The sequence below is a fragment of the Spinacia oleracea genome, chromosome 6 (assembly GCF_020520425.1).
Source record: "Spinacia oleracea cultivar Varoflay chromosome 6, BTI_SOV_V1, whole genome shotgun sequence".
NCBI lineage: Eukaryota > Viridiplantae > Streptophyta > Magnoliopsida > Caryophyllales > Amaranthaceae > Spinacia > Spinacia oleracea.
The window spans coordinates 141132277-141143564 of NC_079492.1; positions in this window are offsets into that span (position 1 = coordinate 141132277).

An 11288-nucleotide genomic window follows, 5' to 3' on the forward strand; every position below is an offset into this window, starting at 1 on the left:
TATTGATTGCCACTTCATCAGAGAAAAGACTGTAGAGGGCACTATCAATCCATGCTATGTCACTTCCTCTGAACAAGTTGCAGATGTGTTTACTAAGGTGTTGCCTACCACACAGCACAATCATCTTCTGTCCAAGCTTGGAGTTCGATCCACCTCACTCTCAGCTTGAGGGGGAGTGTTGAATGAGGTAGTAATGAAGCCCAAATAGAAGGCCCAATCGAACAAAGAACAAAGTAGCAGCCAGCAATAGCCAACAAAATCAGCCTAGGATCATGTGATCTTTTGTCATCTAGTGTAGTTGTCTTTTCTAGGAATTAGTGTAAGCTTCCTATTGGTTGCCTAGTTTACCTAATTTTGGGTGACTCCATATATAAAGGAGCACTTGTATTAAGCAACACACAATTTCAGAAACCAAATGACTGAAAGAAAATACGGCTGGTTGCTCCATTCCTCTTGCTGATTGAATACAAAAAGTCTTCAAAGGTCGATCGCACCCCTATATCTCAAGTCTAAGACTCGAAATAAAGTTACAACAATCTCTTACTAGTCGATCTAAGGACTAACTAGTCCCTATCCATTAATAGATTGGCCATTTATTTTATGAGTGTTACCAAATCCAAAAAAATGAAGAATTCGGCTTCCTAATAAAGTCAAGGATGAAAGTGTGGATGACTTGGGAGAAAAAGGTGGGCAATACATTTAGGTACGGAAGCTCTACGCATAACTACGCAACAAACAACCAACCAAACCAAACCAAATAGACAAAAATCGACAACTTAAGCCCCCACCCATTTTTCATTCTTTTGGCATCCAACCATTTTTTTTGGCTGAATTTAAGCCTACATCCGATGTTTTACGCGTACAAAGGATGTACACTTATAAGGGGTGACAAATTTTCACATTGTTTTACTGTAAATCACATGTACATGTATGACGACATATAGTGATCCGGTATCGAAATCGTGTGATGTGGTCGGGCCTTCGGATTTTGAGCGTGGAGGTGAATTCTTGCAAGGTGAATCTGAACTCAGAGAGGCTCCCCGGATCAGGCCTCCGACGCCCAAACTAGTATCCATTATACAATAAATAGTGGGAAAGTAGAGAGTGAGAGTAGTGGAGTCCCCTTTACCTTGCCCCATAAATGGCAATTTATAGTAGTTTGTGAAATATTCAGTCATTTCTTTAGACCTTGGGTCGTTTACAGTTCGGACCTATAATTCAATAGTATGTTATTCTTGTATTAAATTGGGTTATAGGAGTATTCCGTACAACTAGCCCCCTCGGAATAAGTACAGCCGTTTAGACGATTGTGTTTGTTCTGAAAAAGTAATCACCCCGTACATATAGGTTGCTGATCCGCTAGCTTTCAGGCTTTCACTATAGTTTTATCTAATCCTGTGTAACATGTACTAACATAGATGTTTCCGAGTTCATCACCTAGAGTAAATTTAACATTCGAGATTGTGTCTTAGATTATATTGTTTCTGAAATGGAAGTGTGGTAGGGAGAAGGGGGGATGGAGGTAAATAAATACGAAAAGATGAGTAGGTGACGTACCTCTAAAAATGATTGAGATCGAGTAGTACAATTTGATGATGATTTATTATTGCGATGTCTCAACGAACTATTCTTTTTGCACTAATTTGGAGGCAAATAAAGGAAACTGTTGTTTGGTTTGTTTTTTTTAATAAAAAAAATTACATTATTTTTTAAAAGAAAAAACAAGAAATCATTCTTCATCTGTTACGAGAGGACTAGGAGAAGCCGGGGATTGAATTTGAGGAGGACAAAATGATGTATTTTGCCTATTATCCAAAAATGACAATTAAGTCTTGATAAGGACTTCTTTACGATTAATTAAAGTCAACTTTTTACATTTTCAAGCACGTTCATTGTATCAAATTGTCGAGTTGCTAGACGCGGAGTATATTATTTTCGAGAATTTTCATTGTATCATGACTCGAGAACATGAGCAACGATGAGTTAGTGGTTACTTATAAAGCTCTCACTTCTCTTTGTATGTAAGCTCATCATAATAGGTGGTAACTCAAAGCTGCCCATGGGAATATGGGATGCCGGATGGGAATGTAGTGTTTGTGGGTTCACTGACATCCTCGGCCCACGAGACAGGCTCCAAAGATAAGCAAACACGTTGCAAGAAATCTAGCGCTTTAATTTATTTATTTTATTTTTTTACCTGCTTTTCTAACAATACTCGTCTTTAAAAAAAATGCCAAAATTCTGACGCACGACATGCTCGTACGAGGTTGGAAAAGTCTTGCTCTAGCTTGACTCGTTAATGGTTTGGTATATTCGAGTACACTACAAGAAATTGTACCATTAACGACGAGAAATTTCGGTGTCTACAGTGAGTAAATGAGGGACCACAAAAAGTGAAAAATATAACTATATTAGATTCCGTGCATGCACGGATATCTAAAATTATTATTTGACCATTTTTTTTATAAAGTGTTTAATTGATATATTTCTCATCATAAAGCAAATGCATAATTCATAAATCTTGTACATACTCAGTTTAATATGTAATTTTCGTCCTATTACATATTTTATATGTTTAATATGCTAATTTTTCCATTTAACATATCTATTTGACTAAAATATTACCAAAATTATTTTAACCATATTATTATTACGTGATATCTATTAATTGTCATATTTACATTCCAATATTTTTTTTTACCATACATAATCAATTTATAAAAAAGGATATAAAATAAAAAAAATAAAGTTAATTAATACTTCCTCCGTTCTTTTTTAAATGACACAATTATTTAGGCACGTTTGTCAATACACGATTTCAAACATTAATATCTTTTATTATAGATAAGAAAAAATTATAAAGATTTGATATTTAAAAAGTATTTATTGAGACGAATCTAATAAGATCCCACACGGCTATGCTTTTTATTACGCATAAATCACAAAAGGAAGTCAAAGGAGCATGTGTGAATAGTGTCAAAAACTCAATTGTGCCATATAAATAAAAATAGAGGAAGTATATTTTTATGACAACATTTTTTGCGGGAATATTTTGCACCAGAAAATGACACGTGTGATTCCTAATTTCCTAGTGTTTGTTTTTGTATAATGTATTAGATTGGAAATAGGGATCAATTAAGACATGTCAAAAAAGGAAAGTTTATGTCTTTTTAAAATACGGTCGTTTAAGGAAAATGTATCTCTTTTTAAAATACGAAAGGGGTATAATTTAACGCTCTAACACCTTCTACGCTTCATCACCGATCCTCATTCAACATCAATTCACCATTTAATTCATCTATACTTATTCATCTTTTTTCACTTCATTTTATAAGAAATTTATTCACCATTTAATTTATATATTTTTTCAACCTTAAAATTCCAACTCTATTTAAATTATATATTCTCATTAAAATCACAAGTCCTCGAAAAATTACGGAAAAACAACCACTATATAACTACTCGGTATTTGAACGGACTCAAGATCTAATTTAGTTATAATACACGTACATACGTGGTTAATTCAAATTAAGCAAGCCCCCTTTTTTTTAATTGGCAAAATCAAGCAAGCACCTTGCCAAAATGCCAAAAAGAGAAATAGAATTAATATTGCATACAAAATTCAAAATTGAACCAGGTGACAATATTGTAATGGCTACAAGCTGCTTTCAAAAACGAAATTTTGACTAGGCTAATAATATTTAATTTGAATGTACGTACGTGGTCAGTAATAAGTTGTTAATTTTGAATGATTTGCCTTAAACTTCATTATGTGGTAACACTTTATCCCTACAGTTTACGATATATTACTGGTTGTCTAATACGGAGTAGGATTATATGTGGGGTTTGCATTTCATTATGCTATATATAAAATAATAAATCGTCACTTTTAATTTATGAACTTGATTAATAAATAATTTATTATTTATAGACAAGACTATTACTTGTATAGACATGCAAAAATATTGAACATTTTGTTACACTATTAACCTATATAGCAAAATCAATTAAGGTCTTTACAACATTTAAATCAGTTCCAATAATAAATACTAGTACTCCGTACTAAAGAAAGTTATATAAATAGTCCAGATCATGCAATTGCTACATCGCAAATATGTCTAAACTTTAATTATTTATCACTTTATAGCTTTGTTTATTCATTCTTACTTATTACCATCTCAAATCTCTTCATACATATATTGATACACATTGTTCACCACTTTTTAACCTTGTTTAAAAGTGACTATTTATATTTGTGTATCTTAACTCAAGATGGAGTAAACCATTTATTTTACTTGTTCGAAATTAAGGGTTAGTTATCGATCTCCATCTACAAGACTTAGCTTAGATGACTTGCACTATCTAAACTTATTTAAACTTATATATTGGATATGATCGATTGGAATTTATTGAGTCTCATTAGACCTTATTAAAGTTGATTGCAAGATATTAAAATTGAGAGAGTAAACTCAGTAGATGTATCTTTGGAATTTTTTGAAACTTACTACCTCATTTTCAAAAAGATCTTTACAGTTACTATTTGCACGGAATCTAATACAATATTTAACTACTAATATATCCGATTTCGTATGTGAAAAAATTATAAAAATTTGATATTCTGAAAATACACCCCGAGACCAATCTAACAAGATCTTACATGTAACGTTTTGATGTATATAATGGTGAGAATTTACGATCAGAGTTTTTATACTTTGGACACATTTTCCAAAGCGTAAAGAATTTTATGAAACGGAGGTAATATCATATAAGGAAATAGTATAATTAAATATTTAATGCATATGAAACTTATTTGTATAAAAGGACTATGTGTATGTTTAATGCATCCCTCGATTTTCTTTGAAAATTGTCCATTCGTCCCAATAACGAAAACACGCATGGCGTAGTCCAGGGGCGGACCCAGAAATTTATAAATGAGGGTCAAAAAAATTTGTGAATTGCTTTTTAATTTCTCATAATTGCTCTTTATAGAGGGTTAAAGGTGAGAGGTAAGTACTCGAAATATTAAAAACGCTATATAAAATATGTGGAGGATTTATGAACTTTAATTTTGGATTTTCATAGCAATAAAACTCAACACCTAATCCAAATTGCAAACAATAACTTGGCGTAATTTCAATTTGAAATGAAAAAAACGAGTTTTTCTTACTTTGAATGAGATTTACTTTATTACAATAATTACCACTAGAAGTATATGTTATGAAAAATACAAAATATTTTTGAAGAAAAAAATTACATTACTATTTTTTTTGTGTTTTTGTAAAAGCAAAATCATGAACCATTATAGGAAAAACAAAATGAATAAAAAAAATAAACATAAAGAATTTAGATGATCAACGAAGGGAACAAGTAAAAGACAAAAAAAAATGAAAAAAATCATCTTTAAATTTGCTTAAAAGGATTTGAACCCGGTCACTTGGATAATATTGTATTCAAGCAACCATTATACTTCAAGTAAATTGCATTGTCATTAATGTAAATTAATTATACATAACTTAACTATATTAAGTGTAATTAATTACCCCCAATATCAATTTTACAAATTTTTTCAAAAATAATAGCCGGGGGGTCTCTTTAGACCCCTCAAAAGCTATGTAGGTCCGCCCATGGCGTAGTCCTTTAGTTATAACTTTCATAGTCTTGATAGTGGGAAAGGTAAACAGTAGACAAATAAAAGTTAAAAAAATCAAAAGAGATGAAGAAAAGGAAAACGAAAGGAGATTTGTAACCAAATAAATTTCAAAATCAAAGAATTTTGCATGATTGCATCCCATGCAAGCTACACAATGACGAACAAACATGTGACTCATGGTCACAACTTTGCATGTACGTGACACTTGTAAAAATATTACACATCAAAAAATATAAATTCAAAATAAAAATAAAAATTGCCCATATTTATAGATAAGATTATCAGACGCGTGGTATATAATTATATTTGTTTTTTTTCAAACAAAATAATAATTAAAGCTGCAAGAAGATCTGATTTCCCATTAATGTTTCATATATTTTGGTTGATGTTGATGAATGTGACATTTGATTAACCGCAACTTGTAGTTGCCTGATAAATGTTGTTTGGTTATTGCAACTTTGAATATATATTGGCATATAGCCACATAGTAATATAGGTATATAGGTTTAAATTCTCATTAATTACACTCTTTTGCGCCTTTTCGAATTTAAACACGGTATGTACTCGAATGATTCAATGTGGTTTTTTTTTTACCGGGAAGCTAATTCTTTTTTTTTTTTTTTTGGTTGCGAGTTATAATGGCGGGGATGAGAATCGTTCACAGGATCACCTGGTACCGGAATAGAAGCTCTAACCAACCAAGCTATCCATCACTCTCACCGGGAAGCTAATCTATTTGTAGAATATATAACTTGTAGAAATATTAGTTTACTACTTTAATTGAGTTATTTGGTTCTTTTAAGCCGGATTCGGAATAGGGTAATTCCAAACTAGTTAGCTGAGGCCATGGCCCCCTATGACTTTGGATATGTACGAAGTATTAATTTCTACAAGAAATTACATTAATAAAGTGTATATGGATTTATGAAGTTGTTTTTGTAATCATGGGTTAGCATTTTTTGTTTTTTTTAGTGGTTGTAATATATACTACCCCTTCATCCCAGAATACTGGTTACAATTTCTTTTTTCGTCCGTCTTAGATTAGGCACTGTTCCGTTCGACTTAATTTAACTTATTTCAGATAAAATAAGTTCAGAAAAGTTAAGTTAAGTTAAGTTAAATTAAGTTCAGATAAGTTCAGATAATATAAGTTCAGCAAAAATAAGTTTTTTTCAGACATTTTCACACACAAAAAAGTCTATTTCAGATAAAATAAGTTTTTTTCAGATAAAATAAGTTTAGATAAGTTCAGATAATTTCAGATAAGTTAAGTCAAAATAAGTCCAATAGAACGGAGTAGTTGTTACACTTGCCGTCCCAGATTAGTTGTTATACTTCTGAATTAGGAATGACCCCATAATTATTATATTGTCTCTTTCTTCCCAATAAATTTTTTTGTCCTCACACCCTTTTTCATTTAATTGAAAAAATAACTCATTAGCTCCTAATCACATCTATTTTTTTCAATAAAATAACAATTGATAACCAAACAACCATTTATCACCTAAAACTTTATGCAAAGATAAGTGTAACGAGTAATTTAGGATGGAGAGAATATTTGTTAACAAAAGTTAATCATAAGGTTTGCCATATTTGAACTCCCTTACTGCAATGTATTTTTCTTGAATTTAAAATATTATTTTTTAATTTAAGATTTTATACTGTTTATAGTTGATGATTGTTATACTTGACATTTTTTTCATAATGTCCCTTTACTCCATAATATTTTAAATTTTCGTCTATAAAATATTGTGAACTATTACGCTCATTTTGCCAAAAAAAAAAACCCAAGTTTATTTAATATGATTGCTCGAGATGTATAAATTTGGCCCCCTAGCTTATTAAAAAATCATGACTCCACCCTTGAGGGTTAGGAGGTTGAGTTGAATGGATAATGGGTTAATTCTTATTACTGTATAAGGAATCGATAGTGGGTGAATTATTTTATAGTGAGAATTAGATGGTGCGAGTATGTGTGAAAACATAGAAGCTAAGAGAGGAAGTACTTAATGTAATTACAAGTGAAGATCATGTTAGAAGAAAAACATAGTACTACTACTCCGTGATAAATAGTGAAGAAATAATTCACATAATTAGAAGTATAACACTTAAAAGAACTGAGTGAATAGTTTTAATGGGAAACTAATTTTGGCACATCAAAAATTGACTTTTGACATACCATCTTATGAATAAAGCACGAAAAATAGCGTCTCATAATAGTGTGTCAAAATCAATTTGTTGGTGTGACAAAGTTATTTCTCAACTCGCTTAATAGGACTTATGTGAGTTCTAGGATCTACGGACGCAATGTTGGTTACTCACTACTCCCTCCGTCCCTTAATACTCGCACCGTTTTGATTGGATACGCTTGTCAATGCACAACTTTGACCACCAATATCTTTAACTACATATTATAAAAACTTAAAAAAATATTAATATTTGAAAATATATATTATGATGAAGCCAACAATATATTACATACTAACATTTATTTTCATATACTAGAAACAAAATGAGGTCGAAGTGAATTATATGAATAGTGCAAAAAGTCAAAACGGTACAAGTATTAAGGGACAGGGGGAGTATAAAGATAGTGAAAAATAAACTTTGAAAAGTATTTGCTCGTTTCAGGGAACATCGTAATCCAATTCATTGACATATCATAAATTGATCTGAATTAAATGACAACTTGCATATTCAAAAAGGTGTTTCTCATCTTTTTCTTCCTATCCATCTCTATATTATTTGAACGGTTTCCTAATTCTATGGGTATTGCCCATGACATTTTCAAAGGATAATAAATAAAGTCGTTGAAATATAGGAACTTCAATAAATAGTTGGGTTGAGAGTTTTCTAAAGGGATAGATGAGGTAGATGTGTCACTACTCGTCATGCAAATCGATCAATCTCACTCCATGATAGTTGTAAAATGTAACGTTTTTATTAGTAGTTTATGTGTAGATGTGTCTTTTTTTTTTTTTTTTTTTGAAAGAACCCATTGTAGGGGTATTAATTTGATAAATGAGCAATAGCTAAGTCCAAAACATTACAAGGAAAATCATTAGCCTAGGTTCTTGTTCCAAATTCCCAAAGGTTGAAAATGGGCAAGATTGTGGGCTAACACATTGGCACTACGTTTAACAAAAACAAAACTAACATCTTCAAAACCAGAGGACAAGCTGAATATATCATCTAACACCAAGTCAAAGTTGTTGCGGCCTCGCACACCATCCCGTAAGGCTTGAACCACCATCAAACAATCACTTTCGACTACGACACGACGGAGCTCTAGTTCCCTCCCTAACTTCAGACCCAGCAAGACAGCTTTTGCTTCCCCCACTTTCGGATCCCATTTCTCTATCCCTTGATACACCGAGCAACCCACCACCTCTCCTCCATGACCTCGTGCGACTGCCCCTAGCCCTGAACCTACCTCCCCTATTTGACCTGCATCAACATTGATTTTGTGCCATCCCTCCGTCGGCCTTTCCCACTTCACCGTCCAGCCCGACCCGCACCCCCCACCATCCTTTTCGCTCTCCTTTAGTCCCTCCCTGACTTCCCCGCTAACTTTCAGTGCATAAGCCACTGTCTTATCCGGCTCCACCACCCCGTTCGCCATCACCACTTGGTTTCGGGCCCCCCACACCGCCCAACAGAGATTTATAAAATCCTCTAGCTCCTCCTCCGCCAACTCGGTCATTCCTTTTTCCCACCAGTCCAAGGTCGAGCAACATTGCCAAGTAAGAACAAAATAGAACCTCGACTTACCCCATATTGCTCTTGCCAACGGGCAGTCACGAATTGCATGCATGGTTGTCTCCTCCTCTTTCCGGCAGACCCCGCACATTCCGTCATAGCCTTCAATCCGTCGGCCAATATTCCTTCGTGTGGGCAGCGCCTCCAAGCCAGCTCTCCACGCAAAGAGCTTCACTCGCGGTAAGACCCGGAGCTTCCACAGCTTGTTCCAAATCGCACGGGGATGGGCTGTAGTAACTTCCTCCCTCACCCAGTCGTCGTTAAATAGAGCTCTATATGCTGATTTAACCGAGTACTCTCCATTGGACTCAAGATCCCAGCAAATACAATCTTCCGGCAATCGGCAGCTTAGGGGTACACTTAGAATTCGCTCCTGTTCAAACGGAACGAAAAGCTGGGAAACCATTTCCTTGTTCCAGCCTTTCGCAACAGGGTCGATGAGCGACGCAACCATCAGATTCCCCGGCGAGCTTCCCTGAGGCGAAATCACCCGCCTTGACTGCGTACCCGGTATCCACGGATCCCTCCAGACTCGCACCCCTTCACCGTTACCTATCCTCCACCGCATCCCACGTCGAATCACCCATTTAGCTTCCCATAACCCCCTCCAAGTATAGCTAGGAGCGTTACCCAACTCAGAATGCATATATGACGAACTAGGATAGTACCGTGCCCGTAGTATCTGCTCAATTAAAGTCCCCTCCTTAGTCATCAATCTCCATGCTTGTTTGCCTAGTAAGGCCCAGTTAAACAACTTAAGATCCCGAAAGCCTAGCCCGCCTTCACCCTTTGGTCGACACAGCTTCTTCCAAGCCACCCAGTGAATCTTCCTCTCACCCTGTTTTTGACCCCACCAAAACTGAGACATCATCGATCTCATCTCATCACAAAAAGAAGATGGAAACTTGAACACACTCATTGCATAGGTAGGGAGAGATTGGGCCACTGCATTTATCATAACCTCCCTTCCCGCCTTAGAAAGCACCATCCCCTTCCACCCTTGAAGCTTTTTCCATAACCTCTCCTTCACCCCTCGAGTTATCACCTTCTTAGACCTTCCAACCGTAGTGGGAAGACCAAGATAGCGGTCATGAACATCAACTATGCGCACCCCAAGCTTTTCCGCAAGCTCCACGCGCCGGTCATTAGGGACTCCCTTGCTAAAAGAAATGGTTGTCTTATCAAAGTTAACCTTTTGGCCCGACGAGAGTTCATAGAGATCAAGAGCACCTTGGATAGCCTCCGCATCTTGAGCCCGAGCCCTAGAGAATATAATACAGTCATCTGCAAATAATAGGTGAGAGATAGGTGGGGCGGTCGGAGCAATTCGCACCCCGTGAAGTCCGTTCCTCTCCTCTGCCTTTCAAATAAGATTAGAGAAGACCTCAGCACATAAGATAAACAAATATGGCGATATAGGATCCCCTTGACGAATCCCTCGGCTTGGGGTGAACTCTTCGGTTGGTCGCCCATTGAGAAGAACCGAGAAAGACACCGTATTCACGCAACCCATCACACTCCTACGCCACCCACGATCAAACCCAAATTTCTCCAACACCGCCTCCAGGAAGCCCCATTCAATGCGATCATACGCCTTTGACATATCAAGTTTCATGGCCATACACCCTTCAACCTGTTGCAGGTTTTTCATGTAATGAAACACCTCGAAAGCAGCTAAAATATTATCAGTTATCAACCGGCCCGGAGTAAAGGCATTCTGGCTTACCGAAATAATTTTATCTAGAAAAACTTTCAACCTATTTGCGAGCACCTTGGACACCAGCTTGTACACCACGTTGCACAAGGAGATAGGCCTGAAATCCGCCATTCGGTCAGCGTTGCTCTTTTTAGGGATGAGAGCAATGAACGTTCTATTAAG